This window comes from Camelus ferus, chromosome 2, assembly GCF_009834535.1.
Source record: "Camelus ferus isolate YT-003-E chromosome 2, BCGSAC_Cfer_1.0, whole genome shotgun sequence".
Classification (NCBI taxonomy): domain Eukaryota; kingdom Metazoa; phylum Chordata; class Mammalia; order Artiodactyla; family Camelidae; genus Camelus; species Camelus ferus.
Window position 1 is genome coordinate 61,908,802 of NC_045697.1, and position 17,930 is coordinate 61,926,731.

Consider the following 17,930-nt stretch of genomic DNA (forward strand, 5'->3'; position numbering starts at 1 on the left):
CCTTCATACATCTTCACTGGAGAATTGCTTGTTTAGGTCTTCTGCCCATTTCTGGTTTGGGTTGTTTGTTTTTTTTTTTTTCTTGTTAAGCTGTATGAGCTGTTTATATATTCTAGAGATTGAGCCCTGTCAGTCTCATCTTTTGCAAATATTTTCTCCCATTCCGTAGGTTGTCGTTTTGCTTTTCTTATGGTTTCCTTTGCTGTGCAAAAGCTTACTAAGTTTAATTAGGTCCCATTTGTTCATTTTTGCTTTTACTTCTGTTGCTTGGGTAGATTACCCTAGGAGAACATTGCTGAGATTTATGTCAGAGAATGTTTTGCCTATATTTTCTTCTAAGAGGTTTATAGTGTCTTCTCTTAGCAATCTTAGTTTTGATCCCAGAAAACAGAGATCATGCTGATATAGAATCTCCAGAACCTGACAGTCTTTCATCTTCATACTGATCATATGTCAGCACTTAGTACAGTACCTGGCAAATTAGACATTTAAATAATATTTGCTGACTGATTAATAACTTTGTAGTTATTCATTGTTGAATTCATGACTAAAGTTCAAACCCAGGCTAAATTCCCCTATCATTTGACCTATTTCCTATTTCTAGACCTACATGCCCAATAATCAACTGATTTATGTTCATCATCATCATTAAATACTAATGTTTATACAAACAAAATATAGTTTGAAACTTAAATATGCTAAAAACAAAAAGTAAACATAGAAGACTATTCCAACTTGCAAATGTGTGGTGTTCCAAAAGATTGTATGTAAACTAGGGATGAGATCCTGAAACATGTATTTTAAAGAAGTAAAAGGAGGAAGAAAATGAAGAGAAAAGAAAAGAAAAAGAAAATACTGTTTTCACTAAAAAGTGACTGGCAAAGTATTTCCTTTGTGTTGGTGAGGCATGTTATAAAGAACATGATAAAGGAAAAAAAAGGAAGAAACTGTTTGCATTTCTGGCTCTATGACCTTGGGTTAAATCAATTCCCAGGGCTGAAAAACAAGACACCATTTATTATGCTGTTTATATAGGGAACATCAGGCCCACTTCAGAATGCTGGGAATCCAAATCCCAGTTCTTAAAACAGCCACTTGCCAGGTAAGAAGGAAATTTGCTCCCCATTCAGTGTGACTGAAAGAAAGTTCTCATTAATCCTGAAGACAGTACCTGCTAACATTCCTACTCAGTCACTTTACCAAAGTACAAAAGAAACTTTCCTAATCAATGCAATCAGGAAAATTAAGTATAAAAGTTGGTTCAAGCAGAAAGCCATTTAAAAATACATACCTTAGGTATTTTACTTAAACTCCAAACATGCATGTATACATTGCCACTGCCTGAACTTCCTCAAAGTTCTTTTTGTATAAACCACTCCTAAAATGCCTCCTTTACAATTTGTAGCTTTGGTATCTTTAACATGCAAAACATTAAGACACTTGAAAAGCACTCTGACTGCATAAGTCTTCTTGATTTTTACAATGTTTTAATCATACTCCAGTTTTTCCAAAACATATCATCATTTTTCAAAGAAATAACTCTCATAATTTACCCATAAGATATATAACATATTTTAATAATATTGCATAATTACAAGTACAATAGACAGAAGTAGTTTTGGGAACAATAGATTTGCTAAGTATATAGCTCAACTTCTGAGAGCAGAAGGACCTGGGCAAACTAGAGAGTAACCTACTAACTAGAAGTGTCCAGTCAAGCATCTTATACAGAGGGCACAGAGAGTTCTGGTTCATCTGGTAAATCAGTTTTCAAAAGTTCCTACTATATTTATATCAATGATGAGCCTCATAGGACAGCATTTCTGATTGCTAACCCCTTCTTCCCAACTCTCCATTGACTGTACATTGATAACACTATCTGTATTCGTTTCCTAGGGCCACCGTAACAAATTATCACGAACTGGGCTGCTTCAGCCAATAGAAATGTATGCTCTCACAGTTCTGGAGGCCAGAACTCAAGGTGTCAACAGGGCCATGCTCCCTCTGAAGGCTCTAGAAAAGAACCCATCCTTGCCTCTTCTGACATCTGGGCTCCCAGCAACCCTTAAGAGTTCCTTAGCTTGTGGCACCATAATTCCAACTCTGCCTCTGTCTTCACAAGGCTGTCTTCCTTCGGTGTTTGTCTGTGCATCTTCAAATGGCTTTCTTACAAGGACATCACTCAGTGGATTTAGGGCCCACCCTAAGACCATCTGGGTTCATTGTAACAACTAATTACATCTCCAAACAGACTATTTTCAAAAAAGTTCACATTTTTATGTTCCTGGGGAGGGGGTGTAAATTTTTGGTGGACACTGTTCAACCTGTTACATCACACTCTGACAAGTCCTCTCAACTCTAGGCCTCAAACATGCTATTTTTCTCTTCTAGAAACTTCCCTCCCTCATTCTATAACATGGTAAATTCTCACATTCTTCACTACTTAGCTCAAATATCACCTCCTCCTAACTGCAGTGCCCAGATGGGTTAGGTGCCCTTCCTGGCTGCTCCCTCAGAGCCCAGTCATTGCCTCCTTAATATTATACATTTCACTATTCTGACATTGCCTGTTTTCCTTTTCTGTCTCCACCATGATACCTACTTATTCAACAACTATGGAGGGAGCACTTCCTAAGTGCCTGCACTATGCTAGGGGCTAGGGAAACAATAAGGGCTAAGACACAAGTTCCTGCCTTTTTTTTTTTTTTTTTTTTTTTTTTTGAGTAAAGGTAGATTTATTTAAAGCTACAAGAGAAAGGTCACAAGGTGTGGAGGTTGGGTGTTCAGATTAGAATAAAAAAATATGGAACGCTTCACAAATTTGTATGTCATTCTTGCATAGGGCCCATGCTAATCTTCCCTGTATCGTTCCAATTTTAGTATAGTGCTACCAAAGCGAGCACAAGTTCATGCTTTATGAAGGGTAGAATGTTTCAAGTATTTCAAGGTAAGGAGTATACATTTGATTTTGAATATCCAGAGCCCAGCATACTATCTCAGATGTACCTTAGGCACTCAATAAACATCAGTTGAGTGAATTAATGAGTAAAAATGTCTGAGGTCAAAGCAAATACTAGTGGGTAGGATGGGACAGCTGGAGGATACAAATTTTTCGCCTGCAATAAAATTTTTCAGGGACTCAAGACACAATAAGAAAATGCACTGCCTCCTTTTTACTTAAACTATTCAAGCAAAAATCCATTCATAGGAAGTTGGTTACATGGTTTCTAAAGTACTTTCCAATTCTAAGATTTCTTTTATTCTCTGATAGATTAAATGATGGAGAGATCATTTATTTCTCAATTTTTTTCTTTTTTCCTAAAGAGATTAAAACAGTAGAACTGCTGCCAGCCTGGGTCTCTGAATGACTAACTGGAGGAGAGGCTCCTTGGTCACTATCAACTACCATTAGTGAATAAAAATCAAATTTCTATTGTGTTTGAACCACTATACATTTGGGATACAACAGTTAGCACATCCTAAATATTATAACTACTATCTTATCCATTTTATACATGAGGGAACCTGAGCTCAAAGAGCACAAGCTTAAGGTCAGGACTAGTGGTAAATGTTAACGCAGAGATCTGAAACCCTTGTCTAATTCCAAACTCTGAGCTATTGATCTTTATACTCTCTTGCCTCCCCGACTGTCAAAAGCTACATATTTACACTTATGAGATGATTTCCAGTCTGACTTACTGGAGAATATTGACTGCAACTACTAATTAGAGGTTTAAAGTTGTACTGTTTTCAGTTATACTTAGTTTAGTTTTTATGCATCCAAAGTTGATAAATGCTTTCAGAAATCATAACTTTAATTCACAGTTACAAAGTTGTCCTGTAGCAAGTCCTTTGAAATCAGATGTGCACAGTAATGAGACATGAAAAGTGGCATGCGGAAATAAATTAATATTTCTTTTGACAGACACAAAAATGAGTTGCATCACTTCTGAATGAAATCCATAAAAAATTCAAGTACAGATGAACCATTGTCAAAGGGCTGTAGATTTTGGTTTCACATGCACTAGGAAAAAAATCAAAGATTTCCCAAGTGAAAATGCAAAGTCAGGATGAAGATTTCATGAAAGATCTTATCAGAAATTATTTCAGAGATTTTGCTTTTCTAAGCATCTTAAAATGTAAGATCACATTCCAGACAATGATGGGCTTTGTCCTAAATTTGTGACTCTATGGTTTTTCCATACAAATTGCATATGATGTGCCCATGTGGAAACTAATTTGCGTTGTCTGCAAAAATAGTATTATCAATTCATATGGAAGACTTAAGGAGCCTTTCATTATCTGTGTAGGTTCTCACATCTTTAATGTAGTATAAGTCACAGAATTGCTGAATTTTGAAAAAAGACAGTAATAAAAAAATAATGTTGGCTAACAAAGTCTACCATAGTGATGGATAGGAAGAGCATTGCTCAAATCTCTTTAATTCACTGTACGAGTTTTATTGTGTGCCCATTTCTGATGGTCTTTAGATACACAATTGAACACTGCTCTTCAGAGAATTTTCCTCTTTTTTGCTTCATTTTATTCTCTTGCTTCTTAAATAAGTTAATTTACTGCTGAGACTTACATGCATCGCATTCCAACCTGAAATACAGTAAATGTGAAAAAAAAAAATGGAACCACTGAATGGCAGATGGAGATTATAGGTTCTTTTAGGTAAAAGTTGGGGAAGGAATTGTCTTTTTATTCTTTTATATTTAAAAGGGTGCTACAGCTTTGGAACATATTTCCAGATGCAAAATTAACATCATAGAGAAACACCAGGTTCACAGTTTTTATATTTAATGCCAACTCTTCTGTATGCTGTGAGTAGCCGTACCTTTTAGCATTTAAGAGATAAAGCTCTGCGTTAAATTTTCCAATTATTACCTGTCTGGTACAGTTGCAACAGGACCATATCAAGTATTTGAGTTTTACTAGGGAAACGTAATTACAGTTTGAAAAATAGTAGAAAATGCATTCCTATCACATCCTTAGTGGCAGTTTATATGCTAAAAAGAAAAACGCTTAGGGCCTAATTCATAAGAGCTTTATGCTTCATTTACATTTTTCTGTGCAGTTTACTTGGAAAAGAGCATAATGCATGTTTTTCAAGTAAAATATGCCATTTTGGAATTCATTCAACTTGCTTTCCATTGTCCTCATTGAGGGCCAACTGTTCTTTTCTACAATCCTGAAGGGCACTAGTAAATGGAGTGGGTGGAAAGCCCTCAATATTAACTAGAAGAAATGCCTAAAACCGTTGTACAGATTATTTAGAAAATTTACAGCAGTCTCCAGCAGTCAAGCCTTGGAAAGCTCATTGTGTTTTTACTATGCAGACTGTTTTCCAAGCCCTTTGTATAGGATATTGAACAAATTACATGACAATACAGATATTTTTTGAGGGCTGCTTAGAATTCACAACAAGATTTTGACCATTTCCTGGCTAATCTAAGTTCTCTGACTTAGTTCAGTGTTTCTCAAATTTTCATTTCTTAAAATGTGGCCTCTAGGTTAGCAAGTATCGGAATCAACTGACATTCTTGCTAAAAATGATTTCTTAGGCTCTATAACAGTGTTTCAAAATTTTTGAATGGAGACCTGTAATTTTAATTTTACAAGTTGTTCAGATGATTCTTACACAAATCTCAGGATTTAAAACCTCATGATTGAGTTTTGGACTAAAACAATCAACAGGGAGTTCACTTTTAGGTAGAGTCACACACTCTTGTTCAATGATCAATGATTTGTTAAACCAAGTTTATTAGCTGGTGTAAGATCAATGTGGAGGAGGCCAAAATCACATTTGCAAGAGACAGCAATTTGATCCCAAGAACTAAGTCATAACCCATGAGGGTCTAATCTATGACCCTCAGTCTTTCCTGCTTCTGCTGGTTTTCAGGCTCTCCGAAATTACACAAAGAAAAGGCCAGGCAAAAAACATTTCTCACATTGTTCACTGACACACTGGAAAATGAATATTGCAGACAATCAACCAGCTATTTATTCTACACACTATCAAAACCACAGGGCCAATTTTCTTCACCAATGAATTCACTGAATTTACAGAGTGGTTTTGGCCTCACGATGAGACCACCATAGCCTGTTATCAGAGAAAATTTGGGAGTTGGCTCCACCGTTTAGAGTAACGATTTTAATACATTCAGTGGAAGAAAGCCATAGACCTTGACAAATTTTGCTAAGTCTACTCCAACTTAAAGCTGAACGCTTAATACTTCCTAACTGATTGATAAAAGAAAAACCTATGTAGTAGGAATCCCTAAGTGTCACCGACATCTGATTTGCCTCTCCTTCCTGGCACAGAGGAAGATGATACTTCATTGCCCAGGTAAGCAGAAATATGTGTCACTTCCTGGACAAAACATTTAATTGCCAGTATGGACTTCCCAGCCCAGTCCCTCCCTGCTACAATGACCAGGGAGATCTGTGTTCCTTAGGGTGCAGTCACAGGGTGATGCACATTCATCATCCCAGACCACTGAGTCACCCCAGAGTCACCTGGATTTGCAGTTCACCTTTGTAAGCAAGAAGCAAAAATTTCTTCTGTTAAGCCACTGAGATATGGGAGTTGTTCATTAACACAGCATAACTTTTCCTACCCTGGTTAACATAACATAACACAGCCTGGTATATTAAGGCTAACATATCTACACGTTAACCTCAGCAAAAAGAACCCAATAGACTGATATCTGGCAGAAAAGTCTTGATGACCAAACAGCTCCTTTTCAAAGAACACTTCATCTTCACGTTCACTGAAAGAATATCAGTCTCCAGGTGGCAATGAAATATTCTGAAACCTTTTCTGGGTCTAGGAAGGCTTTTGGGATCCAACTCAGAAGAGATTAAGAGGATCCAATGAGATCACGTATGCTAAAGTGTTCTGTTTACTGCACAAAGCCATACAAAGAGGAATCGGCTTGACAAAGAGCCTGTTTAGACTGTACTTAAGTTCTCACATTGTAAAGTGAGCACTCCATCATCCTGCTTTCCATTGGAGGGTTTTTTGTTTTGATATTTAAAAGAGAATAAAATTTGCTGGATAAAAGGGGATCCACATGTTATGAAATCAGAGTTGTACTTCCTGTTTTGCCACTATTATCTACATTTGTAGCCATGCATTTTCTTCAAGATATGTCTATTAAGCACTGGCTGACAGCACGATGGGAAGTGCTGTGAGAGGCAGAAAAGAAGAGGAAGTATCCTTTACGGGCCTCCAGTTTCATCATCTGTGCAATACAGTTAACAGCTTCTAATCTCCCTCATGTTTCTACCCAGAAAAATCTGAGCAAGAGTGCTATCATTTCTACTAAGTGCTATCTTTAGAAGGGGGTCTGATAACAATGGTGTTTGGTCAGAATCTTGAATATTCAATTTTTATCCCTGGAAATTTCTTTGAATGAGGTAGCTTTTCTTTAGAAAAGTGGTAGGGATTAATTAAGTATAGATACCTGGATAAGGAAAGAGTTAATATAAGTATTAAAATCCTTAACTCACCATTACAGCTCTAAAAAAAGATGAGAAAAGACTTTTCTAGGCTTTTCTAAGAAAGAAAGACCATTATGCTGTTTTCTTCTGTATCAGTTTGCCTTAAATGGGTGCTGTTTCCTAAGCTTAATAAGGGTCCTATTCCTTCTTTACCCTTACAGTCCATTATTGTGGGGGTTGCTTTGAGACGTCACCGCAAACATCTGTAAGAGATGATAGGAGCTCTCGTCATTCTGAGATGTAGATTTTAGCCATCTAAAATTACCCAAATGAAACAGATGTTGCAAATGTGAGTCCTTATTAGAATGTTTTCTTCTCATTACCCAGCAGAAAGCTGTGTTCCTCACATTCCAGTCACATTCCAGTCACACATAGAGGGCCGCCTAAAAAAGCTTGGGCTGAGCCTGCTGCCCATGTCTCTTTCTGCAGGACCTCTGGGCACCCAAGGACCTCTGGTTTGCATCACTGACATAATACAAAAAGCCATACCAGAAGCAGCCAATGAAGACCCAAGAACAGGACTGCCAGGTCCACTCAGTACCCAGCCCCCCATCATATGTTACTCAACGTAAATCTGCAACCATTGTAACCAGGAGGCTAGTGACACATGAGGCTGTTTAATGAAAAATTGGGGGAAATTGACCCTTTAAGCATGCTATTAGCACTATATGATTGGCATTCATATAATGGAACTTTCTTCTGTTTGTGGTGAGTAGATCTCTTTATAATACAAAAAAGGGGGGGAGAGAAAAAGGAAAAAGCTATCTGGAGACATATTCTGATAAATGATCCATACCATTTCCCTTCCTCCTTTCTGTATCCTCCTGGCATGTATGTTTCATATTCCAGAATTAATTCACTCAATAAATACTGAATGCTTACTGTGTGCTGGGCATTATTCTGGTTACTGAGGAAACAGCAGTGGAAAACACAAAGTCTCAGTTCCCATTGAGCTAATACTCTAGTGGGAGACAGGCAATTGTAAAAATAGATATATAGTATAATGTTGGGGATACACATGCTTAGAACAAAATAAAGCAGGATAAAGGGAAAGAGAATGAAAATGGCTCCAATTTTCTGTAGAATAATAAGGACAAGCCTCACTGAAGAGGTGATCTGGAAGAGAAAAAGAAATGAATGAAGTGAGGGAATGAACCATGGGAAAACCTGGGATGAGAGTTCTGGGCAGCAGGAACAGCAGGTGAAAGGACCTGAAGGTGGGAGCAAGCTTGGTGTTTGAGGGACAGCAAAGCTATGAAGGCAGCTGGAGCAGAAGGATAAGGAGAGTTACAGAACATGAAGCCAGAGATACCTTTCCACATCGGCTTGTGCCACTAGGAGGACTTTGGATTTTGTTCTACATGTGATGAGAAGCTATTGGAAGGTCTGAGCAGGTGAATATATGATCTGGTTTTTTAAAGGTCATTCTGGCTGCTATTTAGGAATAGTCTGATGGGGCAAAGCTACAGAGACTAATTGGGAAAGAGAAAGAAATCAGAGTTCTGTTACTGACGGTGTGTGGGGATCACAAATCTCATCCACCTTCTCAGATTCCCATCACTGCCTACTTCTTTCTTTCTGGAGGTTGATACCCACCTATACCAGCTAGCCCCTCCACTTTAGAACTTAGAGAAATTGGGGCCAGAGGTTGTCTAGGTCCTTCATGAAGGACAGTCCAAGCCTGGATTAAACATGTAAAGATTTTACAGGGGGAATGCCTATGTGAAAGGAGATAGAGGGAGCTGGAGAGGGTGAGGAGAGCTGTCAGACAACAATGTAAGTCTGACACTGAGTGAAGGAGACAGGAGAGGGTTGAGTGAAAGCCTCCTAGAATGCCATGCAGTCCACCAAATGTTCGACAAAGTATCAGTTCTTGAGCCAGAGCTGGCCAATAAAGGAGTCCTGTGCCTACCAAGATGGGATCTGTATTAGTATCCCTGCCAAATTCAGTCATTGAAAGGGAGCAGTCTACAGGAAGCACTGACTAGTACAAAGACAGGATAGATTCCAAAGCTCAGCAGTTGACGACCTCAGTGAAGGACAGACCCCCTTTAGTAGGACATAGGCCGGCACATTATCAAAGCTGCCACAAAAGGTTAATAGAGAAAATGAAGGGTCAAGGGATAACTTTTTTTTTTTTAAGGATGGCAGATGTCCCAGTACAGAGGGTCATAATGAAGCAGAAGAGGGAAGGGAAAATGGCAGAAGCAAGAGTGATTCAACTATGGTAATGCGGTAGAATTGTGTGATTCACTGCCTATACATGAAGAAGAAAACATGAAGTGTTTATTGTAATGTTTAAAAAGTGGACCCCTCAAACTTAATTTTCTACACACATGTCATATACATCTATCCATATTTTCATGTACCTCACTGATCGTGACATAAGCATGCTCACCTGGCTGGTACAGCAGTGGCAAGCAGGGGCAGCTGTATCGAAGACCACTATACCCAAGGGACTGAGCTGCTCCCATTCACTCACATCCAAACTCACTTTGATATATCAGCAGGTACCTTCAAGTTGCCTTGAAAGGAGATATTACCCACATGTGCCTAGAAAGAATTGGGTAAAGAGTAAAAAGTTATTGCTGGTCATTGTTCAGATTTAATGTGAGAATCTGGTGCACTTTTAAAAGGTAGGTATGGAGGTTTGGCTCCAGCATCAGCATTTTTTTAACTCTCCAGTGATTATAATGTGTAGCCAGGATCAAGAACCAGTGTGCTAAAAGAGTGAAGGAAAGGAAACAATTTATTCCAAATAGAGAAGTGGATCATATTTTTTATGATACACTTGAGTTGGGTCTTAAAGTAGGATTTCAGTCTAGAAAATGAAGCAAAAGAGGGTCCTAATGTTGAAAGAAAAACATGACAATTAAAAAAAACACAACACTCCAAGAAAGGAACGTGAATGGTAAGCTTAGCAAATGCTGAGTGTTCCTTGAGGTTAAGACACCAAGCGCAAGAAGGGGTATAATGAAAGGTAAGTGCAGAGAGGGGTCAGATTATCAATGAGAGGTTCAATCTATAAGGCCAAGTAACCTTTCGCAAAGTCACAAAATTAAACACCAACTAGAATTCTGACCCTATGAAATCATGGGGAATCTTATCCAGATAATCTTTCATCTAATAAAATCATGTCATGTCTCACTGTCTCACTAATTCAACATGTGAAGAGATTTTTTTAATAGCTCTTCACTTTGAATCATTTTCCTAAATATTCCTAACTGAACTGAATTGGAGTAACACATCAGGAATAAATGGGGTCAATAATCCTGTAGGCAAAGTATCTGTAGGTGCAACAATGCAACAGACTTTATCAATTATTGTTAAAATGTGTGCTTCTGGCTTATCTATACTGACTTTAAGTCATCAAGGAAAAAAATATGAAAACACCAATTTTAAAATATACATATTTCTGTGTCCTCATATGCTTTTTCAGCTCCACTGAAGAGCAACCATGGTTCAGGTAATACCAACCTGGGAAAATCTACAATTTATATACATACCTTTAGAATGATTTTGAGTCTCTGCATAGAATTTATCTTCCTATTTAAAATTTTTCTTCAATTAATATTAAAATTAGTTTGCATTTTTCCTGAATATATATCATAAATGGCATGGAGAATGCAGACTGGCAACACCCCTATGCCAAATGGAGGGTCATCTTGCTATTTCCACTTCCCCAGTTAATCTACAAAATAAGTATTTCACAGGTGGATAAAATCAGAGCTGATCATATATGATGGACCAGGAGGACTGTGTTCTATCTTCATAACCCAGAATAAGAAGAAAAGAAAGGGCTCAGATTTCTTTGCAAAATATTTAGATTCAAAAGAACCAACAGAATTTCTCTGAACAGTTTAACATGCAGTACTGATGCATGGAAGGCACTTTACATCCCCAAATCAAAGCTCTGGGTAGAATGAAAAAGAGTTCCACTCTGAGCTCAGTTATTTGTGGATACTATGAAAACAGGAGCTCAATGTCCTGCTTTCATAACGTGTCTAAAAGCGCTGATACTGTTTCTAATATTATTCATTAACTAAGAACATACAAAGATTAATACAAAGGCCTGACTTGAAAATGGACTTGCTATCTGAGAGGGAATGGAAATGCACTCGAAGAGACACTGACACCTTAGGATTTTGTGGGAAGTGATAACGCCTAAAAGAAGAAAATCAGCTCCAGCTTTCATGCTTTATTTTTGTCAAACAGGTTTTCAGGTTGACACTACTGGACATTGGCAGATTGCTCCTTTCTGCTGCCTCCCACCTTTACCCTTTAGTATGTTCCACCTCCTTCCCTTGGGTCTGAATCTGGTTTGCCTCGCTGAGACCAGGGCCATTGAACAGGGAATGGGACTAATTCTGCCTCAGTGTGCACCCAGAATGGCACTATCATCTCCATATGGGACAAAGCATCAGAATCACCAGAGAAAGAAGGCCAAGGGAAGCAGAACTGGGCAAGCAAGAAAAACTATTTCTTTCTCTTTCTTTAACTTCTCCACAACAAAAGCCACTTTCCTTCAATATCTAGAGCTTTGTCTAATATTTTCTGTTGCTTGCATTTCTCAAAAGGTAAATTTAGTTCTCTTATCTCTGGCTCCCTTCCACTCTCCTCTCCCCAGGTAAGATGGAGATCAAAGATCTTTCTTTCTTTCTCTCTCTCTCCTTCTTTTTTAAACATGGAAAGATGAACCAAACAGAGCTTAGAGGTCCATTAAAATCCCCAGCAGCCCACTGAGTCAATAACATACAAAGCAACTTTGATTTATGTGTGGCCTGAAATGCTGCCTTGGAAAAACAATGTGTATTTTCAGAATAAATATATTTAAAAAATACATTCTGGTTGATACATCTTAACCATCTTTATTGATGTCTATAAGCAACACATATGCCAAAAGAGATAGACAAGTTGAAAAGACCAACCAGTTGGGAAGAGGTACTTCACAATACTGGAATGGATACAGGACTTAGTAACCAAACATTATAATTTCGGCTTTATTACCATTCCCTTGATTAGAATCTTTTCGTATTAAGGTAAACAAAGTGCTTTGTCTCACAGAAATCTTTTTATTTTTATTAATTTGAAACTATGTTTCAAAAGCTTTGGATCCTGTAAATTTATCTTTGAAATTATCAGTCCTGTCATGAAACTAATTTTTATTATATTAGGCCATAAAAGATGGCCTACTAGTTTTTCTGGGTCCCTTGGAACATAAGAGGTGGAAAATGATGGGGACATTGGGAAGGCATGCATTAAGTGCTCTGGGGCATCAACTCATAGCACCAGGCCCAGAAGACCTAAAAGAATACACTTGTCCACCAGAGATCCTACCTAATGACTCCCAAGGAGTAGTTTACACGGCCTAGGATTTATTTTAGAAAAATCCTACAGCCAGGTGCCTCTTCTCATGGACTCCTAGAAATCCATGGATATGTTTTTGGAAAATCTTTAGCTGTTATGATTATGTACTGCATGTTTTCTTTTCAGTGATCTTTCAAAAACAGTATGAGAAAATTCTGGATTATCTGGGTGCCCCTTACAATTGAGGGGATAACCTAAGTGGGGATAACCTTAAGTGGCGGCAGTTAACTTTCAATGCAAGGCTTCTCAAACCTCCTGAGGTCCACATGTGGATGGTACTAGGCAAGCTCAGGTGTGGGTGCCATGGATGTGGTCAAAAGCTGAGAATCAACAGACAGCATTTCTCTTCCTATTCTTCAGTCTTGGTAAGTTCCAAACTAACAGGTTTCCTCTTCAAAACATTCTTTCAAGGCCAGTGAGGATATCTCTTGTATTCCATGATCAAAAATCAAGGCAAATGTTTCTTAATTAATCTGCTTCCATACTGCACATTAAGCGCAGAGCAAGATCCTTTGGCACTTCATTCCTGGTTCTTCATTTTTATCCCCCATTTCAGGTGTGCTCTGTCACTGGCATTGACTAGACCACAGCTCTCAGACTGGCACAGCCAGACCCTGTGCTCAGGAGGTATTGAGAAATCCTTGCTAGTGCCTAGAAAAAACTCAGAAGAGACTTGGGCTATCAGATAACGTCCCAGTGATGCGTACCAGTTATCAGTATTCAGAGACTGTGGAATGAAATTCCAGTCAGAGCAAATTCACCCTGACTTATGAATTTTCTGGAGGTTATTAGGATGAACCAAACTGGGAAGAAGTGATTGAAAAAAAGCTTCTAATATCCCTCCACCAGAATAAAATGCGTAAGCCAGCTGAAAACAGGGAGTTGATTTCCCAGACGATTCCTTGGATTGATTTAGATGCAGGCATCTCACATCTCATACAGTTCTGATTAATATCCACTTTATCTCCCTCTGTTGCTCACTTTCTCACAGATGAATTAAATAATGCCTACCTGTGCCACCCCAAGTCCTGCAGGAGCACAACCTGATTGCTCAGAAGTGGTCTATTATGGTGAGCATGGAAAGCAATCATAATAAATTACCACTTTTAACTCCATCACACACACACACACACACACACACCCCAACGCATCCTCCCCCTTCCCACTGCAGCCTCACAGCAGCCCTCATGACTCAATAGGCCAATTAAGTAACGTGATATAAACATGCAGGTTGAAAATGAGCCATCTCTCCTCAGAGCTGCCTGCAAATCGAACAGCGCTTTATTTCATTTGCAGTCGGGGCAATTAACCCAGATACTGTCAATATCAGACACTTTTGTGACCTTCAACACTGCAGGTAAAACCACTCTTTCCTGACCCTCCTCGTTCCCTTTCTCCCCTCTGCCAACTCTTCCTGTCTTAGCTGTTACACATTCCCGCTAGGTATTTCTCTTTAACCAAATCAGCTCTTTGATGCATGTCTCTCTCACTGCTTTCTCTGTTTCTGACTTCCATGAGATATTCAGAAGGAGAGCTGAGGCAATGCTGCTTCCAAGAAAGGAAGAAAGAGAAAAGGAGGTGCTGTATTGTCTTCTAATCACCAGCTCAATCAGAAATTTGGCAGCCTGGAAATGTCATGCATAATATATGGAGCAAGCGCTTTTAAAAGTGGATTATGAGGATTTTTTTTTTCTGATATAAAGCCAGGCGATTTTATGCTGATGCTGCTAAATGAAATAATCCTTTCTTTGGTCTTTCCCTGAGGGCCATTTTCATATTATTTTATGTTATGTGTTTTTCTTCTCTTCATGGGTTTCTTTCTCTCATATTTATTTAAAAGATACACATCCTCAAAACTTTTTTGTAATATTTTTGTACGTTTTCCTGTCATTTCCATGAATGCATTGAGAATTCATTCATTTTCTTTCTCCAGCTGCTGTTTTGGTGGACTAATAACGTTGCTGTTAAAAATCTCCCTGGATCAAAGAAGATGTGCTGAGACTTAGAAACAGAAAGAATAAAGTTAACTGCAACTGAAAATAGCTGAGTGTCGTTATATCTCAGGGAGTATAGTAAATGTGATTAAAATCACTATGTTGAAGAAATAGACCTTAGATACCATTTAGTCCAACCCACTCATTTGCACATAAATCCACTAAGTTATAAGGTCTTTGTACACTGGTCTAGTATTCACCACACAGTGAATCCATCAACAAGGCCCCTCACGCTACCTTCAAAGTGTAATCCAAATCCACATAACTGTCACCACCTCCTCTGCTACCCATCCTGCCCAAGTCATTGTTTCTTACCTGAATGGCTGCAGTAGCTTCATACTTCGTCTCCCTGCTCCTATATTTGTTCCCAAGTTAATTATTCTCTTATAGCAACCATATGGATCCTCTAAAAGTGTAAGTCAGATCATGTTATTGTCCTACTCAAAACCCTTCAATGTCTTGCCATCACACAATCCAAAGTCTTTTCCATTAATCAAAAGACCCTACATCACCTGGCCCCGGCTGCCCCTCTGATTCCATTACCTTCCTTTCCCCACCTTCTTCACACTGTTCCTTAAACCCACAGAGCATACTCCCTACTTGGGCCTTGACTCATAAAGCTCCCATATAGAAAGTTCTTTCCATAGATCGTCTCATGGCTCACTCCCTTATTTCATTCAGATCTCTGCTCAAACGTCACCTGCTCAAGAGAAGCCTTCTCTGACTCCCCTGTTAACAGCCACTTACTTCACTCACAACTTTCAATTGTCTTTCTTCCTTTTCCCAGCTCAGTTGTTGTCATAGGACTTTTATCTCTAATCCACATTCAGTTATATATTTTTATATTTACTTACTTATGTATTGACTGCATCCCTCACTGTAAAGCAGGTAAATATGGTCTTTGCCTCTTTCATGCAGCGTTGTATTTCCAGAAGAGCGAAATCAGGCAGGAAGTCCCAGACCTCAGACCTGTGGCCCGGTTACAGTTTTCTGTATTATCAGGATCTAGGAAGGAAAAGTAAAGAACGTCTGTTCTTCCTTCTGTGGTTTATGAAATATCCAATTTGGAGTGTTTGAGGTCTGGTATGAGGCAACCAAGGATCTAATTTGGACCAATTTGAAATATTAAAGGACAAAACAAGATGTCCTGGGAATAAGGTCAAATATTCTAGCAGCAAACTCTCTCTTTGTAAGATCCCTCTAGCGTGACATGTTGTTTATCGAAACAGGGTAGGTATTTGTAATTTTGAAAATTATAAAAATCTTTGTTAAAGTTTGACCAGGGGCACTGCTCGACTTTCATGTTGAGTAAGTGACAGAAAAGATCTCTAAGGCCACAGAGGGGTTAAAAGTAGAGGCCAAAAGTATGTGCTCTGGAGCCAATCTGTCTTGACCCAAATCCTGGCTCAGTCACTTACATGCTGTGATGGTTAATTTTATGTGTCAACCTGACTGGCCCATGGGGCACCCAGACATTTGGTCAAACATTATACTGGATGTGTCTATGAAGGTGTTTTTGCGTGAAATTGCCATTAGAATCAGTAGACCGAGTAAAGGATATTGCTCTCCCTACTGTAGTGGGCCTCATTCAATCAGCTGAAGGCCTGAATAGAACAAAAAGTCCGGCCCTCCCAGGAGTAAGAATTTCTCCTGCCTGATATTATTCAAACTGGAATATTTGTTTTTCCCAGCCTTTGGACTTGAACTGAAATATAAGCTCTTCCTGGGTCTTGAGCCTGCCAGCCTTCAGACTAGAATTTACACCACCAGTTCCCCAAGGTCTCCAGCTTGCTGGCTAAAGAGTTTGAGACTTGTCAGCCTCCATAATCACATGAGGAAATTCCTTATATTAAATCTCTTTATACATATGTCCTATTGATTCTGTTTCTCTGGAGAACACTGACTAACACACATGTTGTTGGGATCTTTGATCATATTACTTAACTTTTCTGTCTCTGTCTATAAATGGCAATAATTTACAGCATCTATCATAGAGAATTGTTATAAAGCATAAATAAGTTACTACATATGAATTGTTTTAGTAGTCTCTACACATAGTAAGCATTATGTCAGCTATTATAATCATTTTGCCATCCAGGAGATTTTTTTAAGAATAGTGTTTTCCTATGAGCATTTTGTCCTGTATACAGTTTATAGAAGAGGTACAGTAATTTCTGTCTTGATGCAGTTTCCCTTACTCTAGGACCCTGGAAGATATGCTGGAACATGAGATACCCATTAACAAAATAATCCCTTTCATCTTTACCTCAATATCTGCAACAACAGAAATATCTCCCATATAATTAATTAGACTTTGTAAACCAAATAAAAAAGTATTGGGCCAAGGTTTAAAAAGGTGTTTCCTAAGCAACAAGAGAGTTTAAGGTTGGTATTCAAAGTGCACTTTACAGGTAAGGAAGCTGGAAAAAGAATACTGCCATAACCAAGGTCACACGAAAGGGAGGACTGCTAACTCTCCAGCCCACTGTTTAACTCGCTGAATCCATACAGAGACAAGCCAAATCTCTCTTCTAATGTACTTGATCTCTGATACTTTGAAGCCGCTAGACTCCCATGTTCACTCTGAACAAAGATTCATCTTACACTACTTCAACCTCCCCAGGCCAGTCTGGACTTACGGTTTAATTAAATCCTTGGAGCTGCATTTTTGAAGGAGCTATTATCTTTAAGTGATTCTGGTGTATGAGCACATAGGAAAGGAGGAGGGAGAGGGAAAGAAGACAGCAAGAGGTGAGAGAGGTAAGAAAGATAGAGTACAAATCAAGTATCTTTGATCTCAGTTGATTAGTTACACATTTTTGTCAGAAGTAATTGAAAGACACAAGGAGAATGTGAATTACCCACGGAAAGTGACAGTGTGTGGTAGGTACATAGCCTCTCTCCATTACCTATGTCAATGGTAGAACCAAAGTGCTGACACTGCATCATGGTTTTCAAAAGGCAATTTTGGACATGACATAAAACAGTTTTTCACCCTTACAATTTACATTTAGATGCTGCAGAAATAAGTTATGGAAGCAAATCTAAGTTGAGTTTACA

General features: G+C 38.6%; 1 long non-coding RNA gene and 1 other non-coding gene across 2 annotated transcripts in view; both read right to left on the reverse strand.

Moving 5' to 3' along the window:
- LOC116657455 overlaps positions 1-15,891 on the reverse strand; it is a 411,150-nt gene extending 395,259 nt beyond the window's left edge. The window contains exon 1 of the long non-coding RNA XR_004312525.1: positions 15,725-15,891. This is a non-coding gene — a long non-coding RNA (uncharacterized LOC116657455). The remainder of the gene's footprint in view (positions 1-15,724) is intronic.
- LOC116659456 lies at positions 2,798-2,902 on the reverse strand. Its single transcript, XR_004314841.1, has one exon. It is a non-coding gene; the product is annotated as a U6 spliceosomal RNA (small nuclear RNA).
- Positions 15,892-17,930: the final 2,039 nt, after the last annotated feature.